This window comes from Pogoniulus pusillus, chromosome 6 (assembly GCF_015220805.1).
Source record: "Pogoniulus pusillus isolate bPogPus1 chromosome 6, bPogPus1.pri, whole genome shotgun sequence".
Lineage (NCBI taxonomy): Eukaryota > Metazoa > Chordata > Aves > Piciformes > Lybiidae > Pogoniulus > Pogoniulus pusillus.
The window spans coordinates 16,365,361-16,386,189 of record NC_087269.1 but is presented as its reverse complement, the minus strand read 5'-3'; the positions used below and the strand labels follow the sequence as shown (position 1 = coordinate 16,386,189).

The window sequence follows — 20,829 nt, the reverse complement described above, 5'->3', positions numbered from 1 at the left end:
GTTTGTTACACAACCTGTTTACTACCAGGGGTCCTGGCAGGAAAACATGTCCAGGCATGTAGGGGCATAAGGAAGCCTCTGTTTGGGCCGACAGGCCCTTCACGACAGTTTGATATTCCTGAATTTTCTTATCTGGCAAATTAAGGTGTACTGTGTGCTTGCTTGAGAATTGTTATTTCATGTCCTCAATTTATAGGTTTGCATTATCTCCCAGTGAAAATTAGAGGTTAAAGGCAGGCTAGAAATATGGTTGTATTTTCTTGACAAATAGCAGGTTTAACCTGCTATATATAGAACTAATTTTGAAGAGGGTAGTAGAGTGCAAATAGATTTTGGTTTTTTTTTAATTATGTACTGTTTTTTTCTAAAGGGGAGCAATGAATGTCAAACATGTTGAACAATAGGATGGACAGGTAGATGTCTGTGATTTAATGGAGTCTATGTAAAAGGAATGTCTGGGATTAATTTGGTGGTAAATCAGGTTCTATCCTACTCTGTATTTATTGGATTTGTTATTATGTGGCAATCCAGTTTCTCCGTATGACACCAATATGGAAGAGTACTGTCTTTATCCACAGAGCCCAGTGCCATCCATTTTCCTGCCCACCTCTCTTGCAGCCTGAAAAGCGACTATACATTACACTCCATTTCTAAGTATGGCCTTCTTTGCTGTTCAGATTCTAGATTTAGAAGAGAAAATGCAAGAATTAAGTCTGGTTTGCGTTTACTGGGCTTGACTTTATTGGTGAATCAAAAAGAAGAGACTGAGACTGCCAGTGAAAAAGCTGAGCTTTCTGCTGTGAATAACCAGCAGTTGGTCAGCGGCTGTGTGGAAGGGTCCAACTGTAGAGCTCTGTTGTGGAAAGCTAGTGTGTTATCATCCATGTAATTGGTATCTGAGATCCATCTGCAGCCATGTGTCAACAGATATCAGAGGTTAGAAATTAATAGTCTCTGGCAATGATAGCCAATTCCTGGAGAAAAGTATGGATGCTATAAGAATGTGATCATGCTGTATTGGTGATGAACCAGTGTCAGAAGTCAATGGGAAGGACTGAGTCTTAAACAAAGGTTTTAGTCTCAGAGCCTTGGCTAGATATATGCTGTTTAATTATCTGCTTCTGCCTACCCTCACTCTCTTTGAGAATAGTGTAGGATAAAGAAAACTGTAAAATGTTCATGGTGCAAAGGAGCAATTCTAACTCTGGCATTATGAAATTGGAGACATCCGAAATAATGTGATGTTACTTTTGTGTGTCCTTCATGCTTGATTCTTTAACGTTAGAACGTGGGAGGGTTGGCTGTGATTTTTTTCCTTGTTCTTTGTTTGATATAATCTTGAATTCTATCTTCAGTCATTTCTGAGGGTAGTGTAAGGAAGTAACAGTATAACATTCTTGGTATTCAAGGAAGTAACAGTATGAAATTCGTGGTATTTGCTTTTAAGCAGACAGGTCACTTGTATCTCACACACCCCACATTGCCCTTTATTTTAGCTTCTCTTTTCCACCCCTTCTTCTTCCCAGGCATGATGAATGTTTGTTTTTTTCCATAGAAGAACAACCTATATGCCTTATACGTCACTCTGCCATTCTAACTCTTAAGTGGAAACCTTTATTTCTAGGGGTTTATATATTGTCTTCATGTATATGCTGTCTTTACTCTCTATCTGTCAGAAAGATTAATGTGAGAGTAGAGTATTAGCGCAGCATAGCACAGGATTGTATTAGCTATCTCTTGTCTCTCAGGAAAGGACTCCTGTTCCTTTAGCATATGTTTTGTTTGAATTTGTTGACTGTAAGAGTAGGATCTCAGTGAATGGGGAGGAAAAAAAAAGCTATCTCTTTGTAAAGCTAGCAAAGGAACAAATCCACTTAACAGAAGTGTCACAGAAGAGTGGTTGTAGTTTTCATTGCTTACATCTTTAAAGCTAAAAGCAGAAATAGTTCCAGTCATTTAGAGTGATCTTGGACACTAAAGTCAGTCGTTGAGAGCAGTTGTGTATGTGGACAAACAGAAAAACAGTAAAAGCACTTTTGTATTTAAGGGCATATACCATTTGAATTCTTCCCCAAGGAAGCATGAAGTCACTATTTTTCACACTTAGGCAGGGTGACAGAGTAATATAAATTCTATGTAGCAATGCTAGCTAAGGCTGCTGTGCTACTGCCTTTGAAGCACCAAAACAAGTGTGTCACTCAGTAAAATAACAGCACACATCTGAGAAGTTTTGCAGCAAGTGACTGTGATATTTCATGCCAACTGGATGATCTTAAGCCATAACAAACATGAACTAGATTTCTCATGGGATAAGCAATTTGAAATTGCACCCAGATTTTTAGGAGCATTTTAAGATGATTAATGGTTTGTAACTGAAGATATTCAGAATTACAGATTAATTATCAACTTGCAAAAATGGTGTGTGTCAAGGGATTGCCAAACATTTCTAAGATGGTATGTAAGGCCTTTATTTGCAGACAAGTGTGTATCCTGAAGTACCAACATTCTGTGCAACCATTATCACTATGATTCAGCATATATACACTAATTAATCTAAAAAGAAAATTTCTGGAAGATGATCTGATTTGAGCTGGTGCTGCTGTTGTGCACAGACCATTCTTTGTGCTGCTTATGTCAGATAAGCACAGAATGTGTCACTTGTGTCAAATCCTGTGCAACACAAAGCATGACATGTAAAGGAAATCATCTACAGTGCAAAAACAAACATCCAAATTTAAATTTCTGACCATAAGGAGTGTGTTTATACTGTTCCACTCTGTACTTAAGCAACACATGCCAGCAGAGAGTATGGTATTCAGAAGTTAGGTTGGTTTTGATTTTGGTGCTAGTTTGGGTTTGATTTGGTTTTGTTTTGTAGAAAGTTGTTGCTACTGCATTTGGTGGTTTTAGTTGTTTCTTAGTTCACTTGATCATCAGAATTCATTGTGGATATCTTACACAGAAATTGAATCAACTTCATGATTTATTATTCTTGTCCAATGTTGCCTTCACTGAAGTTTGTTGCTAATATCACTTGGAAAAACCTATTTTGCCATTGCTAGTAGAGACTGGTCTGACCACAGATTTAGAGTCTTGGGCAAAATCCTGACATCACTACAAGACCCAAAATTCACCTTTGACACAAATGTTTTGTCAACCTAAGGAACTCACAAGCTTAGGAAGAATATGCCTTCTGTTACTGTACTTTAATTAGATGTGAAGGTTTTTCATCTGTTCTTAGAAACTTCTTATTTTACAGCTTGTGTTTACTTTGATCTCTGACTAAAATTGAATGATACTGTTGTTTCAGAAATATTTGCTTCTTTATAATTATTTCTGAGAGCACCAAATACAAGAATGAAGTTTGTATTCTTGCAACTTAATTAAAATATTATTTTACTGCAAATGTTATATTACTGTATAATATTAAGCATAACCTTCATGATCAGACCATGCTTATGAAATAACTCATTATTAATCTACAGAAAAGAATATGCTTACATTAAAATACAAATCAAAGTCTCAAGCCAGGCACCTTCACATTTGCACCTTCACATTTTAATTTAAAACTTCTTTCCTTAATGTTCAAATGTTTTGAATTCTGATTACTTTTTCCATTCACAAATCTGTCATTCTTAATGGGAAATGTTGGCAGTATCTATGGATAGTCATCCTGGACTGAGGTCAAATCAAGTAAATCCCTGTGTCTGAACTTAGGCCATGGAAGTCATTAACCTTTGATATATATTATAAAGACATAAATACAATTTGTTCCACTAAGGGAGGAGAAAACCTCCTGTGCATGCACTGATGAGGTCACACATGTAGCACTCTACTGTAGGATGCACTGCAGCTGTTGCTGAGTGTGCTTTACAGCTTGAGCATACATGGCAACTTTGTATATATATCTGGGGCTGTTTTCCTTATTAACCATTTTTCCTGCTGGTAGAAAATGCTAGTTTTAAACAAGCCCAGATGTGGACTGGAAGTGTAATCCCATGATCTCTCCAGAGATAATGCTGTCTGAGAGCTATACAAAAATAACTCAGGAGTGACAGAAAGTGAGAACATGTTTGGGTTTGGTGGTGAGTTTTTGGTTGTCGTTGTTTGTTTCTTTGTTTTTCTGTAATAAATTCACTTTTGTGTACATTATTAGTATTTCTCAGGTATTTTGTACCTAGAAGTATTGGTTTTAGTTGGGGGTGGGGTGGAATGCTCTGGAAATGTTCCATAGGTAAACAAACACCCCCGATGCCATTACCTGGCAAGGTAAGGCATACAAGCGAACAGAAGAATTCTATATTAAATACTAGCTTCCAGTAAAGACTTTTTCCATTTGGCTATATTCAGCTCCTGAATGTTTAAGAATACCTCTAGTGATCATTTAGCAGTGTCTAAGTTAGCTTGTGTCAAGCGTCTGGCACTGATTTATAAATAAAAGTGCTTCTTATATTAGTATTCAGATTGAATCTTATGGAGATCAGATAATCTAAACTTCTTAAAGCTTCCTGTTAAACCTCTTTCAGGGCAAATTTAGAGAAAGTGAGTGTGATGCTTTGATATCTGTTTCTCTCTTACTATGTTCCTGCAACCATCTGTTCTTTTTAATTTAGTTTTAAGCCAGAAAGTTCTTACTCAGGGCAAAACTAGCTTTACATAAAACACCATGCACTTATTGCATCCTTGTAAGAGTGTTAGATTTCTGCACAGGGATAATACTACTTGATGCAAGTGTCAAGCTGAAAAAAAATAACTGATGGCTTTCTTATGACCATTTGTTATTGATGTCTTTTTTTAAAAAACATGCTTGATAATATGATTTTTAATAAGTGGCAGTTGATACTGCAAAGAACTCAAAGGCTTTTTGTCTTTCGTTATCTGATAAAAGATATCATGTGTGAGGCTGTCATTTGACAGCACTGCTTGCTGTAACATTTGCTCTCTTACTTTTGACTGTGGTGTAGTTTAGGTGGGTCCTTAGACACTTTAGCAGGGTGCAGCTGAAATGCTTTGATTTATGGAAATTAGCTTCTGCCATTTCTTTATTTTTGTGTCCCATACTGTTTATCTATTTCAATGCATACTTTACAAATGGCAACAGTTACTATCAACAAAGTATGCTAAGGAAAGAAGCAATCACTGGAAGCCAAAAATATGGCATAAAGCTGGCTAAATACTTCTTGGAGAGAAAATGGCATACTTCTACTTTTTCATTGTATTTGAGGTTGAACAATCATACTTCAGACACTAATTAACTGACCAATGCAACATGATGTTCTGTGCCAGGGGCCGAATGCCATAGGCATCAGAAGAGACGGGGAGATGCCTGATGCAAGCCAATCCAATCCGTTTATTGCATTTCAAATGTGTTTATATACCTTTTATGAGAAGGCTACAAATTGTATTAAACTGCAATCAGTTACATGTACTTGCATTAGAAATTACATACTAATTAGTGCAGGCATTCATCATATTCTCTCAACAACATGTATCACAGTATCACAGTATCAACAGGGTTGGAAGAGACCTCACAGATCATCAAGTCCAACCCTTTACCACAATTCTCAAGGCTAGACCATGGCACCAAGTGCCACGTCCAACCTTGCCTTGAACAGCCCCAGGGACGGCGACTCCACCACCTCCCCAGGCAGCCCATTCCAGTGTCCAATGACTCTCTCAGTGAAGAACTTTCTCCTCACCTCCAGCCTAAATTTCCCCTGGCGCAGCCTGAGGCTGTGTCCTCTTGTTCTGGTGCTGGCCACCTGAGAGAAGAGGGCAACCTCCTCCTGGCCACAACTACCCCTCAGGTAGTTGTAGACAGCAATAAGGTCTCCCCTGAGCCTCCTCTTCTCCAGGCTAAACAATCCCAGCTCCCTCAGCCTCTCCTCGTAGGGCTGTGCTCAAGGCCTCTCACCAGCCTCGTCGCCCTTTTCTGGACATGCTCAAGCATCTCAATGTCCTTCCTAAACTGGGGGGCCCAGAACTGAACACAGTACTCAAGGTGTGGTCTAACCAGTGCAGAGTACAGGGGCAGAATGACCTCCCTGCTCCTGCTGACCACACCATTGCTGATGGAGGCCAGGATGCCATTGGCTCTCTTGGCCACCTGGGCACACTGCTGGCTCATGTTCAGGCAGGTATCAATCAGCACCCCCAGATCCCTCTCTGTTTGGCTGCTCTCCAGCCACTCTGACCCTAGCCTGTATCTCTGCATGGGGTTGTTGTAGCCAAAGTGCAGCACCCTGCACTTGGAGCTATTGAACCCCATCCCATTGGACTCTAACCATCTGTCCAGGTGGTCAAGGTCCCGCTGCAGAGCCCTTCTGCCCTCCAACCCAGTCACATCTGCCCCCAGCTTGGTGTCATCTGCAAACTTGCTGATAACTGACACGATGTACATTGTGTCTAAGCAATCTAAGTCAGCAGACACAGGTGAAAACCACAGGCTCCAGCCTTACATTTGTTTATATTAGTTACACCATTCTCTAAGGCCATTCCAACCTTCTATTTTATCTTAACTCAGTACTTCTGAGCTTGTGCACTCTCGCCTGTGCATGGCTTATGTTCCAGTGTATAATATTCAGACAATTCTATAGAGTCACTACATTTAATATTACTATTCCCAAGAGTTCTATATGTCCTTTATTTACCATCCTTTATAATCAGACATAAACCACATTATACTAGAAATTCTTGCGATGTGTTAAAGATTACCATTTTCCATTCATTACAAATGCTTATTTGTGAAAAACAATCTTAAAAATACAAATATACATGCTACAAGTGGATATAGACTTAGTGGCAATCTTGGCATTCAAACAAAACAGACAGCTCTTTAAACAAAAAGAGACTGAAGCTGATGCCAGTTTGCTTTTGCTGTGCAAGTTGATCTTTCCCTTGCATAGGTCCTAGCAGAGAGTCTCACTTCCTTGAATGCTCGGAGGCAACAGATTTTCTTCAATGTAGAATCCCAAGATCACAAGAGGAGGGAATGCCCCATGGGGGAAGAGGAGATGAGTGATACATGTCTTAAAAGGGTCCATGACCTTTTCTATTCTCACTTCACCAGCTTAAATTCTTCCAATTTCTGAGAGCTGGGCTACAGGGTAAGAAAGTTCGAGAGATTTCATTAAACTATTTCGTTCAGTGGGCTTAATAAGAGCCTGATTTTAGCAGAGAAGAAGTAACTTCATGGAGATGAATATCAGGCTTCCAACAATAACTAATTTGTATCAGACAGGGTTTGAAAAGCATTCCTGCTCAAGTAAGCCCCTAAAAGGACCATTTACTCTGGCAGTTTATTTGAATTTGATTTCTTTAATCTTAAAAGGCAATTTCTGGGTCTCCTCACCACCTCGCCTAGCATTTATTTCTCTGCTCATGTTTTTTCTTTCAGGTGGAAAATACCTGGGGAAATAGAATATCAAGGCAGCTTGTCTCTCGGTATTTCAAATCATTTTACTTGCAGGCAGGCAAAAACTTTAAGATTGTTTCTCAACATAGGTGATTATTGGCAGTGGACAGAAAGTATGCCAAATATTTCATTATAGGTGCATCATGAGTGTCAGTGAAGCACTATATTTCAAAGAAGAAATAACAATGAAGTGATCTGATGTTAGAAAAAAAAAACAGTTTTCAGCAAAAAGGTAAAATTAAATTATTAGAGCCAGGGAGAGCTCTCTTTCAGTAGAGTCTCATCAAATTGAATTTTAAAGGCTTGCTAACTCTTCAGAAGACTTCAATTAAAAAAAGTTTGGTACTTTAGGGGTTTTCTTTTAATGTATTTTTCACTGTGTTTGGATTTTGATTCTTTGTTTAACTCTACCATGTATTCTCTCCAGACAGCTTAGTAGCTCAACCTCATTTACCATTAAGAAACTTTGGAAAATGGCAAAAGGGCGTGGAAAGAATATCAGTATTTAATTTTTTTTTCCCCTGTAGTCTTTTTATCATATTATCTGCCCAGGGAGTCTTTAGCTTGACACTAGTGGAAAATCTTATTTTGAGTTTTCAAAATAAAGTCTATGTAATAACTGCTTCAAAATTAGGTTTACTGTAACACTCTCAGATACTTTCCCAGCAGAAGTACATTATAGAAGTTATGCTGGGCAGAGTAGGTACCAGTAGCACTAGACAGTGTCTAGGCAGGCGACACACCTCACCAATGTCATAATATCCAAACTAAAATCAAGAGTATGTACAGTGGGAAGAAGTGCACAACAGTTACTTCTTAAATACAGTCTGCTGTGGTGGATTGAAGTAATTTCTGTGACACTGACTTGTCACTCAGCAACCCACTCCTTTTGAAATCTGATCCATTGTTGTCAGTACCAGCTGTGTATCCTTTTATCACCTTTATAAGGTAGGTAAAACAATTCAATGGCTAGTAGAAGCTTACTATTTGAGGCCTAATCTATTACCAGAAGCATGGAACAGTCCTCTACTTTGTAGACTTTCAAAGTACTAGACTTTCTAAGCACTTTAATGCAAGTTTCCTTTACAAGTAGCATCTTCTATTTCATTCTTGTCCAAAGGATATTTTTAAATTGTATTTTTTATTGCACTATTTCTTGTCCAAAAAATGAACTAAGCATGAACTAAGAGACCACAGGTGGGTATAAATCAAGAAGGAGGTATAATGTGAGGAAACAGTAAGATCCCTGGGGGTGTTCAAGAAAAGACTGGATGAGGCACTTGGTGCCATGGTCTAGTTGACTGGATAGGGCTGGGTGCTAGGTTGGACTGGATGATCTTGGAGGTCTCTTCAAACCTGGTTGATTCTATGATTCTATGTTAGAAAGTAGTCATTCAGCAAAGGAGCAAATGGCTTTTGGAGGGCAAACAAAGAATTTAAAATAGGGCAATGAAGTAGCTTTTCTGATTGTCCTGGAGTCCTGATACTTTCTAGGATGTTTTGTGTGCAGAACTGCTCCATAAGAGGACTCTATCATTTTCCTGCAAGTAAAAGTATCAACAACAGAAAAAAGGCACAATTGGGTGGTAATAAATGAAAGATGGCAACAGGTAAGAGTAGATTATGAAGCAGTAAAGAAAATAAGTAGTAGAACATGATGCAGATTTTTGGCCTGTATTTTGACAACTTCAAATTTTGTTGACTTTTATTCTTTGAAAGAATTATGTTGTGGAACATTAGAGTTGAAACATCCTACATACAGGATGTTGCACTTTATCAAATAAGTTGCATGTTAATCTGGTATAGTGTTTTCTGTTAGCTTTAAGGTGCAATAACTACAAAATCCAAATGATTTAAAGATCAAAACCTTCTGAGAATACATCTGATTCTTTCCTTTTGTGTGTGAGGTTGTTAAAAAAATCCCTCAGAATGAATGGCTACTGCCATGCTTAATTAGCAAGCAGATCATAAGAGAAACTGCTTCTTCACCAACTGTGATCAGCAGGTATTGACAAGAAAGCCATGTAAACTCTACAAATGACTACTGGTGTGCTTAAAACAGCAGAAAAGTATGTTCACCGCAGTGTCCCTAAAGCATTTAGCTTTGCATATTAGACAGCAGCTTTTACCAGAAATGGGAGCACAGAGCTTGTGAACCTGCAAAAATCTATAGTTAATGCTCCAGCTATTTGAAAAAGTCCCCACACACTTACTGGTAGAGTGTCTTCAATATTTCACTTGGCAAGATCAAAACTTTTTTCTATGTGATATACAAACATAAAGAGAGATTTCTCTTTTACCACTTTTCAAAATAGTTTTAAATCTGGTTTTGGTGTCTTTTTCTTCTAGGTATTGGGACTGAAGCATTAAAGCAGTGAAATTATTTTCATAAAGTAAAAAAAAAAAAAAGCTTTAATTAATGTATATTAAATTCTGGAAAGAATTGGCTTTACAAATTAAATCCCACTTTTAGTTATGTTGTTAGTAGGGAATGAATTCTACATCCTAATTAGAAGCAACTGGGATTCTCAGATCATGCTTGCATATAAACTGTTATGCAAACGTAGAATCACAGTATTGTTTTAGTTGGAAAAGACCTCTCAGATCATTGGTTCCAGCTATCAGTCTAAGACCCATATGGCCATTAAACCATGTCCTGAAGTGCCATGTCTACACATTTCTTAAACACATCCAGGGACAGTAACTCATCACCTCTCTGAGCAACTTATTCCAATGCCCAACCACTCAAAGAAATTTTTCCTAATATCCAACCTAAATCTCCCATGGCACAATTTCAGGCCATTTCCTCTTGTTCTGTTACTTGATAGTAGGGAGCAGAGACCAACCCCCACCTCACTATAAACTCTTTTCAAGTTGAGAGCAATGAGGTCTTCCTTCAACTTTCTCTTCTACACACTAAGCAATCCCAGTTCTCTCAGTCTTTGCTCATAAGACTTGTTCACAAGCTTTGTTGCTCTTCTCTGAACACACTCCATCAACTCAATGTGTCTTGTAGTGAAGCTCCCAAAACTTAACCCAGTATTTGACGTGCTGGCTCAGTACAGTGGGTCACACTGTTCTTGATACAGGGGACCAGGATGCTGTTGCCATTCTTGGATGCCTAAGCACAGTTCTGGGTCATGCTCAAACTGCTGTCAACCAGCGCTCCCAAGTCTTTTTCTGCCAGGCAACATTCCAGACCAAGCCTGTAATGTTATATGGGGTTGTCGTGACCCAAATACAGGACCTGGCACTTGGATTTGTTAAACCTCATACAATCAACTTTAGCCCATTGATACAGCCTGTTTGGATATCTTTGCAGAGCCTTCCTACTCTCAAGCAGATCAACACTCCCACCCGATTTAGTGTCACTTTGAGACTTACTGAGGTCATCTTGTATTGACCCCCAATGCAAGTCAGGATGCTGACTTGACCACAGCACCCTCACTTGTGAGGGTGCTAATTTGTTTGCTTCAATGGACCTAGGCCCTTGAGAATACTTTGTGTTATAAATTTGTATTAAAGCACAACTGCTGTGGAAGGCAAATAGGCCTAAAACATGTCCTGGCTTGTCCAGACATGCCCTTTGTTTCCCTTTCTTCTGCTGATGGGGAGATGAAAACAAAAGCTTGGTGCCATTCTGTGTCTTCCTCTCTTGTAAACAGAGTGCCCATGAGTTTTTATACACTTTGTATCTCCCCTAATAAGGGTTAAGTAAGCCGTGACTTTACCTAATATGGTCAGGTTTGGCAAACTGCCATTCTGATTGAGTAAGCTCTGTGGCCAAAGAGCCATTAGTCTCAGGCTGCAGTGATAAAAGAGATGAGCAGGTAAGCAGAACATGTTTTTTGCCATTACGTACGTGCTCTCTGCTGTTGTATCCTGGCATGGTCTGCCTGCTGCATAATAACAAGCCCTGATGCTTTGGGCTTGTACACCTGGAAACTGCCATGCTCCAGTTTAGCAGGAATAGGCATTAAGTGCTTTCACATGATAGGTGAGAGTTAGCTGCTAGCATGACATTGTGCCCATCTGCACATTTGCAAGACATCGTGCCTGCCTACACATCTGCAATTCTTCTACTGAGACTGGGAACCCTGGAAAGTACACAGAGGTCATCCAAGAAGAACCAGGATGAAGTCAGAGATTGTCTGCCCCTCTTATAGCACCCTGTTAGAGCCTGGGAAGCTCCAGAAGTCTTCAACATCTAACAAGACACTGACAGAATTCCCTTCAAGTCTTTGGGTACTGTCTGATGCCATAATACAGCCCTGGATACTACATTTTTGTGAGTAAATATTTAATAGCCTCACTGTAACTAAATTTTACTTTGTCTTTTACCTTAGCAAAAAGAAGCCTCTCGGCTCTCCCTAGAGGCCTGTAAGAGGGAAGAATTGGTATGTGGCTGAATGGATTTAGGGCAACAGGCCAATAGTTGCCAGGTTACCAGAGATAAGACCTGGGAAGAAATAGGGTCTGTGAGCTCTCAAGTGATAAAACTAAGGAAAACAGAACCTGCAAGTACCATCCCTGCAATCAGAGGCTGGAATGTGGCTGTTGGCTAAACACTATGTGGAGCCAGCAGTGACCTTGAAAGGCTTCACAGAGGACAACCAGCTGCAGAGGGAGCTGAAGATGGTGAAGGCTCCCCTCACTAGAGGTCACACAACCAGTGAAGCCAACAATGTGCATGGGCAGTAGGGAAAGTTGTTAAGCAAGAAATTGAGACATCTGAGAGGAGCTTGGTTCTCCTTGGTTCAGCCTTCTGGGACATACTGGACACACGTCCTAGAATTCTGAACACACGTGAACCGAGAGCATAGGTGGCTGAGCTGTGAGCTGCACCAGTCTCACCAGTGTAACAGGTGTTGGTTCATGGTGGGGATGCCTACCTTTCATGATGGCAGCTGCCCAGCTCTGCTATCTATGCATCTCAGGAGCTTTGCTGGCCAGTGGGATAGGGTGAGTACAGCCTGCCCTTCAATCAATAGAGCTACTCGGGATTATTTGTCATATCGTATTCAGCACTGTAGTTTCTCCCATATACCCTTCCCTCTATGGCTGTAGTATGTGAGCCATAAGTACTGTGGTTTCCAGCATACCTTTATTGTTATGGGTTTAGTGTTTAAGCTATAGTAAAGTATTGAAACTGTACCTGGAGGGGGATACCCATGTGTGAGTGCATTCCCTGGTCCCCAAAGAACTCACTGGAACAAGGGCAAGCAGCATATTGGTCGCAAGATTCTCTTTCCAACTGTTTTAAGAAAACTAGCAAAAATTATTGTTCTAAATTGCCTGTTTTCCCTGTGTATAAATATCCCAGCCAGGCATTCAAACACTGTAAATCAGTTCTTCTGGTGAGATTTAATATTAACAAGCAACTTTCATAGTTATTAATAATCTTAACCTGGATATCAAAATTAATAACCAATCATTAATTTTGTATAAAGACACAACAACTCACCTGTGCAAATATACATATACACGTGTATATGACAGCATCTCAGTCCTTCTGTATAAAAATAATATGAAAGTAAGACCTGTAAACTTATTTAGCCCACATATTGCACTGTAATGGAGGATTCATTGTATTTGTACCTTGATTAATTATGAAGATCTTTTATAACTTAACAAATTAAGGGCACTCCTGTTCAGTTATGCAGAATTTATCTTTTCATAAAATTGAAAACCAACATGCATTTTGTATGCCTGGTCACAGAGATGTGTGCATTGTTGTTATCTGTATGAATTCAGGAGTGCCATATTGAGCATTAAAAGTGACAGAGTTAACCTTGCAGACTAATGTCAGTGAGAACTTTCTGCCACAATGGATAGCAAGAACAATTTGTAACAGTATTTTTGTAGATGGCCAAACGAAGCTGAGGAATTACCATTACTGGAAATTTTTTGAGATTGGGGTATATAAACATCTGTCAAGAATGATTTCAATACAGCTAATCCTGCCTTGGGCAGTGAGACAAAGTAAGGGACCTCTTGAGACTCCTTCCTCCTCAGTTTTCCATGATTCTGTGCATTGCGGTGCCATGTATTGTAGATACACTTATTAAAAGTTGCTCAGTTGTAAAAGTTTATTTATACTATCTATATATATATTGAGCTTGGGAGATTCATGTGCATAAGTAGGAAGGAAAGGAGAATGGTTCCTAATTAATTATGGAAACTTGAATACCATATAATTGGATGCTGCATCTTAAGATCTTTTGTGAGATTAATAAAGAGCTGATTGCAAGGAAGACAGAAAAACAAAGCAGCATAGATCAAGACTTGAAGATTTCCTAAACCAACCTTTCTTATTAGAATATTTTTTAAATGTAAAAAAATCTCTAAAGACAGGACAAAGTCTGATAGGAAAGACTGGCGTTACCTAAGAGCAGACTTGAATGTTAGGACCGACAGCAGAGAGGGGAGTTTAGTGTGAAATCACATCCATGCAAGGTGTCGTGGATTCACAATTCCTGTTAAGTTCAACATGATCTTAGGGAGCATAAAAGAGTTGGAATGACAAGTGCTGCTTTACTCAGTGGATTGTCTTGCACCACACATTTCCTGTTTGTGCATTTGTAACTGTCAATGAAAGAGGCAGAATTTTCAAAAGGTAGTCTGCTCCAAAGAAACAGCATTTATTGAAGAACATTGCTTGTATTTCTTCCAGATAGTGGTGATTTGCTTGGCAGAATTGTTGGTCTTTACCTATTGGTGATAAAATAACCTACTTGTTCAGACTGTTCCTAAAAATGCATGTTTGCAGCTTCTTACTATGTACCCTATTGATGGACACTTACCTTTAGGAATCTTTAGAACTATAGATGGAAGCAGATGGCAGCAACAATATTTATGCCTGGTCAGCTATGCCTGCAATTTATTACCAACTTTTCAAACTCAAAAAATGAAAGTCTAAGGGAGTTGGTAATTAAACTGGAGTTGAAAAAGGATGCTTTCCTGTAAGATGTTTCTCTTTTGTAAAGAGGATGGAAAAGCTGGCAAATGAAAACATAAGCCTTATTCTTGGAGTGGCCTAATAAAGGAAAACTGTTTCTCAATCAGAAAAATCAGGTACTTGACTATTCTGATTTAGTGTCCAAACTGAGACCCATAAAACATTTTTCAGTGAAATACAATTTTTGTTAAAATTCAGATGTTTCAGTTTTGGATTTCTGCAGAAGTAACACCAAACTGAAAACTTTAGAGGTTATACAGCTTTGGAGTAGTGATCTCCTGTACATGTTGTAGCTACAATTATCAGAATTTAGTTGGTATGAGAATCACAATGTGTTGAGTTGGCTAGAAATAACTGAAATTAAACCTCTTGTGAAAGTATAGCAGCAGTTTTCACTAGCAGAACAGAATTCTGGTATCTTAACTCTTGAAGCATGCTTTAATCTTAAGTCATTTTTCAAGCCTAGCAACCATTTATAGATGTGCATATGTATGTTTGTGGGGCTTTGCTCATTTGTAGCTATCATTTTGGGTGATGTGACTACTCATGAATATGACTGACTTCTGATTTTTAAAGAATAATTTCAAATAATAACAATTTTAAATGTTTCTATAATTAAAATGCATCTCTAAGTGCAGGATTCTGCACTTTGGCCACAACAACCCCATGCAGTGCTACAGGATGGGGACAAAGTAGATGGAGAGCAGCCAGGCAGAGAGGGACCTGGGGGCACTGGTCGACAGCTGACTGAACATGAGCCAGCAATGTGCCCAGGTGGCCAGGAGAGCCAATGGCATCCTGGCCTGTATCAGGAATAGTGTGATCAGCAGGACCAGGGAAGTCATTCTGCCCCTGTACTCAGCAGTGGTCAGGCTGCACCTTGAGTATTTTGTCCAGTTCTGAGCCACTCAATTTAATAAAGATGTTGAGGTACTTGAACATATCCAGAGAAAGGCAATAAGGCTGGCGAAGGGGCTGGAGCACAGTCCTACAAGGAGAGGCTGAGGGAGCTGGGGATGTTTAGCCTGGAGAGGAGGAGGCTCAGGGGAGACCTTATTGTTCTCTACAACTACCTGAAAGGAGATAGTAGCCAGGTGAGGGCTGGTCTCTTCACCAAGGCACTAGCAACAGAACAAGAGGACACAGTCTCAAACTGTGCCAGGGTAGATTTAGGCTGGACATTAGGAAGAAGCTCTTCATGGAAATATTGATTGCCTATTGGAATGGGCTGCCTGGAGGGGTGGTGGAGTCACCATCCCTGGAGGTGTTTAAAAGGAGGCTGGATGAGGCACTTAGTGCCATGGTTTAGTTAATTAGAAGGGTTAGGTGATAGATTGGACTCGATGATCCTAGATGTCTATACCAACCTGGTTAATTCTGTAATTCTGTCTACTATTAAAGATTAGTTGTTGAGAATGTGATTTAAACAGTACTGCATCATAATGGACTGAAAGTATTGATGGTTTTTGCAACTGACCCAATTTTAGAATTTTTTGCAACATTTGCAGATTCAGAATACAAACAACTGCTCCATTTATAGAACACTCATTAAAAATGAAACAGCAATTTAGTATAGGAATAGTTAAGAGGTCAGTGGAAGTCCCCATGGTGTGGAACTAAAGCATTTTTCACTTGTCATGATACATACCATTTTCCATCAGTAACATTAAGAACTGATAACATGTAACATAAGCTGCTGGCTAACTCAGTTCTACATTCAATTCATGAGTAACTATCTTATTCTGAGGCGGCATATGAAAACAGTAAGTGCTGAGCATAGTAAGCACATAAGCAAATACTCATTTTCAAAGAAAATCAGGAGACATTCCAATGGATTTTGAATGCAAGTTATTGACATGAGCCTGTAGATATGCTAAAATGAAGTTTGGGTGCCATATACAACAATCCAGTTAAATATTCCAGGAGTTAATGTGGAAGACACATCAACTGAAAATGTTGTTGGTGAAATTGCAGCATGGTATGAAAGTAATTATAGAGAGGAGTAGAACTGAAAAAATATTAAGTGGGAGAGAAATACAGGAACAGAAAGAGGAAGGTGAAGCCCTGAAGGTAAATGTTGACAGTGCAGAGCAAATCAAATGGGAGAGATAAAGATTGTGGATGGCACACAATAAATGGATAAAAGTAGATTATAGGTGTCATTTTATTGTAAACAGGGGTCTGCTGCAGTGTTTGAAATGATCTGTCCATAGTTATAACTCTTTCAGGAAGTTGTATAGTCTTGAGCAAATAGTATAATGTCAAGAGTAAATGTTAATAAAGCCATAATTTTTTATTTAAACCCATTCACATACACCATTCCTCTGCAAATTCTTCTTGGCGGGTGTGGTTTGTATCCTATGCTTACTGCATAGGATATTTACTGCAAAAACGTCATTAAGTCTCAATAAGAGCACTTCCAAAGCAGTGTGTTGGCATCTTGGACCATTTGTTTGGTTTTGGTCTTAGACTTAAGTACCAAGTTAAAATCCTATAGAAATAGAACAAAGAAAATCGTGGTTATAAGGAGTGTGGTTATAGGCAGTGTCATAGAGGTGCAGCTGTGCTTTGAAAAGTGGAAGAATGAGTAGGATGAGTAAAGAATGATTAAGTCTTTCAAACAAGGAACAAGTGGAGCTAGAAGTTTTCAATTTGAGAAGAAGAAAATTGAAGGAGACTATGACAAGTTTATAAGCTCAAGAGTGGTGAGTAAATGGATTATGAGTCATTGATCATTAGATGAAACTAGTTGGGTGTAAAGGGTTAAACCACTGGGGGGAGTGGTCTTGACCCTGAGCCCAGGTGGTCCTGACCCCTCCCCAAGGGCGGGTCCAAACACTACCAGGTGTGCTGGTTAGCCCACTCCCACTTCCTGTCTAAGATCCATAAAAGCAGGGGGACTTCTTATTTTCTTTCTTTCCCTGCCTCCTGCTTGCCAGCAATCACCATCCATTTTCCTGCTGCTCTTTGTTTTACTGTGTGGCTGTGACCAACAAGGTGGACAAACCATTGCCATCAATCTGGTTGTGTATATATATATTTTGTACCTTGTTTTCCCTTCTATATACCTTTTATTTATTGTTAAGCTTTTCTTCTTTTAACTTCCAAATTGAAGCAAGATTATTTATTTGGGTGTGCTTACCTTTCCTCTCTCTACATCTAATTCTTCTTTGGGAAAGAAGGGGGAAGAAGGAAGGGCATCCTGTAAATTGTTATTGGTTCTATGAACTATATTTAAGTCTCTGGGAAACTTAAATTAGAAACAAGACATTGGGTGGTATTTTTTTTATGCCTTGGAACTTTGTGCCTGTGTTTATGTTGATTTGAAGAGAACTGATTACTGATATTATCTGTTAAGGACTATAAAACTACTAATTCTGTCTCAGAAAGCCACTGAAACACAGACTCACTGGAGGCTGGGAAGGTAGGCTTGGAAAAAAAATCAGTCTTTGCTTTAGTTTTCGATACTCACAAGTCCATGACAAGCCATTTCTAGAAGACAAGTTAAAGGCTTGGTGTGACCAACATTAACCTTTCTTAGATTAAGCTTAACAAATGTTTCAGTTTAAACTGCCAAGATGCATGCATATTTCAATTTGCATGTGGCTTCGGAGATGGAGAGCTGGCTTTGTTTCTTTTGTGTGTTTGTTTTGATTTGCCTTAATCTGAAATTAGCATCTCAGTTGAGATAAATGGGATAGTATGTCTAGATCTTTGTTGTCATTCTAAGTGAAAGTATGTTTCTTTCATGGCTAATTATTTTATAATTTACTCACTACACATGTTCATCTCTTCTTTTTCTTCACTTAATCACACATCAAGTATTGCCTTGTATTTAAGTCCCATACTTTCTTTTTTAAAGGAATTGTTATGCTGTAGAGTTCAGCATTTATTGGAAGAAAGCTACCTTCAACTACACAGTTATTAAGCATAAGAAAAACAATATGTAATGTCTCTTACTAATTACCTGGGTGAAAAAGGAGAAATAGGTGACGCTAAACAAGGAGGAGTGCAAACACACTGGAGGGCTGAAGTGGATGTCAAAATGTTGGTCCTATATTCAAGAAATAGTTTCAACACAATAGGCTGCCATTTAATAGTGACAAGTACAAGTAGAAATAAACAGAAATGCTTGACTGTACAAGTGCCATAGTTGAGGTTACTGGCTAGCTAAACAGTGCTGCAAAGAGGAGTTGCGTGTGTTTTGAAGGATTAGAAACTGTCTGAGAGTTAATACCATCCAAGCAAAAATGCATGAAGAATGTAAAGATCAGTTGTGCAGGCCATAATCTGGAAGCCAAGAGGAGTGGTTGGCTGGTCTCTCTGTTAGTGAAGTCCTACCAGAGGAAAAAGGCACAGGATTTGGTTTTGTGATCAATATAGATATGAATCAGTAGAAGGAGTCTAGAGGTTAGTAAGAATGGTCAAAAGTCTAGAAAACATAACTCACAAGACAAAATTAAATGAACTGTGACTGTTACCATGTACCCTCTTAGTTTTTTCTTTGTACAGTATTGCCATAATAATAATTCACAATATTACTAATATTAATTTGAATAACCCACTGGAAACGTTTGTAAAGCCTTGTAATTGCTTTTTAACATTAGATCTTGCCAGGAAACATATTTATAATGTTTGAATGCGTGGTTGTGGGTGTTCACCCAGGGAACAGGCAACTTAAACTGTTAAGAAAAAACAGAAATGCAAACATTGAGCTTCTGGAAATAAATTCTTGTGGTGCAATATGCCACTTGCCCTCTAGAGGACTGGAAAGGCTCCTTTCTGTTGAAGCAGAAGGCACAATCACTTACAGCTACAGAACCAAAGCAGAGCCTGAATTACAAAGAGGCTTTTTAGAATATTTACTCACAAACTAGTATCTCTGGATTTCCAGGGCTGTATTGTAGTCCCAGACAACACTCAAAACACTTGGAAGGGCTGCTGTCAGTAATTTGATACCCATTGAAGGCTTTTGGAGTTTTCCCAGAACTCTGGCAGGGTACTGGGGTTTGCACAGTCTCTGACCTGATCTTTGTGGTGTCCTTCCCACAGCTCCAGACTTGACACGGAAGTTCGCAGGGTGCAGACAAGCACGATGTCTTGCTGGTGGCAGTAATCCTCTCTCTCTCACTATGCAGGCTGCAGTGAGGTCTCTGTAAGCAGGCTGTCCCTCTAGGGGGACACTTATCACTTTCAATTCATGCTAGACTGGCCATGGGTTTTGAGAAGGTCTCAGAAATTATTCTTGCCTACTGCATGAAGGCATTTAATGTCTCTCTCTGGTAAACTGAGGCATGGCAAAGTTTCCAGGTGGATGAGCTTGAAGCATCAAAGCTTGGTGTTACACAGCAAAGCTGGTCTAGAGCATGGCAGCATGGCAAGGCAAAATGGCAAAGTGAGTTGAGGCAGAGCACATTGTTTACCACTTTACTCATACTTATTAACTGCCTAAGTCCTGATGGCTCCATTTGGCCACAGAAATTCACCAATCGGAATGGCACTTTGCCAAACTAACCATATTAGGTGAAACCAGGGGCTTGCTTTACCAAAATTTGGGAAAGTGCAAAAGTACAGGCCATACATAAACAAGTGTATGTACCTTTTTACCACAGGAGCAGACTGGGTAGCTACAAGGCTTTTGTTCTTTTTCTGCTCCCCATTCCAACAGAGGGGGAAGGAGGACCAGGGGATCATGCCTGGACAAGCCAGGACACATATCAGGCTTCATTTGGCCTTCCATGACAAGTATAATATATTAAAATTCATTAAAAGCTATTACAAGATAATTGTTTTATTTTCATCACTGATTGTGTTCCTTTGTGCTTTGACATCTAAGAAGTCTCTTTCTCTGTTAGCTTGCTTCATTTTTTCATATTTCACAGTATTTCACAGTATCACCAAGGTTGGAAGAGACCTCACAGATCATCAAGTCCAACCCTTTACCACAGAGCTCAAGGCTAGACCATGGCACCAAGTGCCACGTCCAACCTTGCCTTGAACAGCCCCAGGGACGGCGACTCCACCACCTCCCCGGGCAGCCCATTCCAGTGTCCAATGACTCTCTCAGTGAAGAACTTTCTCCTCACCTCGAGCATAAATTTCCCCTGGCGCAACCCCCTCCAGGCTAACCAATCCCAGCTCCCTCAGCCTCTCCTCGTAGGGCTGTGCTCAAGGCCTCTCACCAGCCTCGTCGCCCTTCTCTGGACACGCTCAAGCATCTCAATATCCCTCCTAAACTGGGGGGCCCAGAACTGAACACAGTACTCAAGGTGTGGTCTAACCAGTGCAGAGTACAGGGGCAGAATGACCTCCCTGCTCCTGCTGGCCACACCATTCCTGATGCAGGCCAGGATGCCACTGGCTCTCTTGGCCACCTGGGCACACTGCTGGCTCATGTTCAGGTGGGTATCAATCTGCACCCCCAGATCCCTCTCTGTTTGGCTGCTCTCCAGCCACT

At 39.7% G+C, this 20,829-nt stretch overlaps 1 protein-coding gene across 6 annotated transcripts in view; it reads left to right on the top strand.

Annotated features, from left to right (window-relative positions):
- Positions 1-20,829, top strand: part of LOC135176049 (heparan sulfate glucosamine 3-O-sulfotransferase 1-like) — a 95,736-nt gene that overhangs the window by 23,363 nt on the left and 51,544 nt on the right. Inside the window, exon 1 of one of the 6 annotated variants that reach the window (XM_064144658.1) lies at positions 17,300-17,369. The exons of 3 other annotated variants lie outside the window; for them this stretch is intronic. The gene's annotated coding sequence lies outside the window, so the exon portion shown is untranslated. Of the gene's footprint in view, positions 1-17,299; positions 17,396-17,744; positions 17,797-20,829 lie in introns of those variants that run through there. 2 more of the 6 variants (XM_064144657.1, XM_064144660.1) reach the window with 2 other exon arrangements.